This window comes from Mandrillus leucophaeus, unplaced genomic scaffold, assembly GCF_000951045.1.
Source record: "Mandrillus leucophaeus isolate KB7577 unplaced genomic scaffold, Mleu.le_1.0 Scaffold520, whole genome shotgun sequence".
Classification (NCBI taxonomy): domain Eukaryota; kingdom Metazoa; phylum Chordata; class Mammalia; order Primates; family Cercopithecidae; genus Mandrillus; species Mandrillus leucophaeus.
In genome coordinates, this window is record NW_012105587.1 from 939,018 (window position 1) to 941,268 (window position 2,251).

The window sequence follows — 2,251 nt, forward strand, 5'->3', positions numbered from 1 at the left end:
CAGTATGATCTGTCTCTTGGGTGCCTCCTGCAGAGAAATGCATCTCGCTGAACAAGTGACCAATAATCTTAAAAACTTGCACAGCAAGTAACTCCAGGTGATACTGTAAGCATGTGTGAATTTCAAAAAGCAATGGGGATTTCCATTCTTTCCCCCATCATGGAAAACAACTTTGTAGATTTAACAGAAGATCTCAAAGAACCTAAAAAGATGGATGTTGCTGAGTGTGGACCTGGTGGGAGTTGAGGCACCTGGTATTTGATTATATATTATTATATACTTTTTCATTCTTAACTTAGAAATACTTTTCAGAAGATATTAAATATTTTTAAATTGTGTTTTTAATTAAACTTTGGAACAGTGAATTTGAATGTTCCAGAGGGGAAAAAAATAAATAAGTATAAATAAAATTCACATGGAACCAACAAAGAGCATGAATAGCTAAAGCAATCCTAAGCAAAAAGAACAAATCTAGGGGTATCATGTTATCCAACTTCAAACTATACTACAAGGCTATGGTAACCAAAACAAACAAACAAACAAAAAAGCATCATACAAAAACAGACACATAGACCAATAAAACAGGTTAGAGAACCCAGAAATAAAGCTTCACATTTACAACTATCTGATCTTCAACAAAGTTGACAATAACAAGCAATGAGAAAAGGACTTCCTATTCAATAAATGGTCCTGGGATAACTGGCTTGTCATCCACAGAAGATTGAAACTGGACCCCTTCCTTTCACTGTATATACAAATTAACTCAAGATAGATGAATACTTAAATGTAAGACCTCAAACTATACAGACCCTAGAAGAAAACCTAGGAAATACCATTCTAGACAAGCCTTTGCAAAGATTTCGTGACAGTCTCCAAAAGCAGTTACAACAACAAAGTAAACAGACAATCCGTAGGAGAAAATACTTGTAAACTATGCATCTGATAAAAGCCTAACATCCAGAATATGTAAGGAACCTAAACAGATCAACAAGTGAAAAACAACCCCATTAAAAAATGGGCAAATGATATGAACAGACTCTTTTCAAAAGAAGACATATATATTGCCAAAAAGCATAGGAAAAATGCTCAACATTACTAATAATTAGAGAAATGCAAATTAAAACCACAATGAGATACCATCTCCCACTAGTCAGAATGGCTATTAACAGATGTTTGGGAGGCTGCAGAGAAAAGAGAACTCTTACACATTGCTGGTGGGAATGTAAATTAGTTCAGCCACTGTGGAAAGCATTTTTGAGATTTCTCAAAGGACTTAGAGCTACCATTCAACCTGGCAATCCCATTACTGAGTATACACCCAAAGAAATATAAATCATTCTACCAAAGAGATACATGCATTCATATGTTCATTTTAGCACTATCTATAATAGCAAAGACATGGAATCAACGTAGATGCCCATCAACAATGGACTGGATAAAGAAAATGCAGTACACCATGGTATACTATGTAGCTATAAAAAGGAACAAAATTGTGCCCTTGCAGCAACATAGATGCAGCTAGAGGCCATTATCTTGAGTGAATTAGCACAGGAATCAAATATTGCATGTTCTCACTTATAACTGAGAGCTAAACGTTGAGTACACATGGACACAAAGGGGAGAACAACAGATACCAGGGCCTACTTGAGGGTGGAGAGAGGGAGGAGGGTGAGGGTTGAAAAACTACCTGTCAAGTACCATGCTCATTACCTGGGTGATGACATTATTTGTATGCCAGTCTCCAGCAACATGCAACTTATTCATGTAACAAATCTGCACATGTACCCCCTGGACCTAAAAGAAAAGTTGAAAAGGGAAAAAAAAAAAAAAAAAAGATAATGCCTTCTGCTGTAACAAACAAAGCTGAAAAAAACACCAGTGACTTAATAAGAGTTTATTTTGAGCACCTAAAAAAGTTCACAGTTTTTGTTTTTAAGATAGAAATGGAAAACTTTCAAATCTAGAGACACCAATTTTACTCTATTTTTCATAGTAAGACTTGTGGATGGCTGTTCCTGGAATAATTGGCAAGAATAGCAAAATACACAGGATTTTAGCGTATCCATGAAAGAAAGTAACTGAATTATTCTAGTTCAGCAAGAAATGTAGTGTTTTATAAAGACGTCATAAATCACTTACAAAAGGAAGATTTACCAGTAAATGAGACAATTACATAGCTATTGGAGAAAAAGTAAAGTTGAATATCTGCATTGCTATATGCCAAAATAAATTTCAAAGAGATTAAAGATTT

At 34.9% G+C, this 2,251-nt stretch overlaps 1 pseudogene; it reads left to right on the forward strand.

Moving 5' to 3' along the window:
* The window catches only part of LOC105551423, a 2,809-nt pseudogene extending 2,563 nt beyond the window's left edge, over window positions 1–246 (forward strand).
* Window positions 247–2,251: the final 2,005 nt, after the last annotated feature.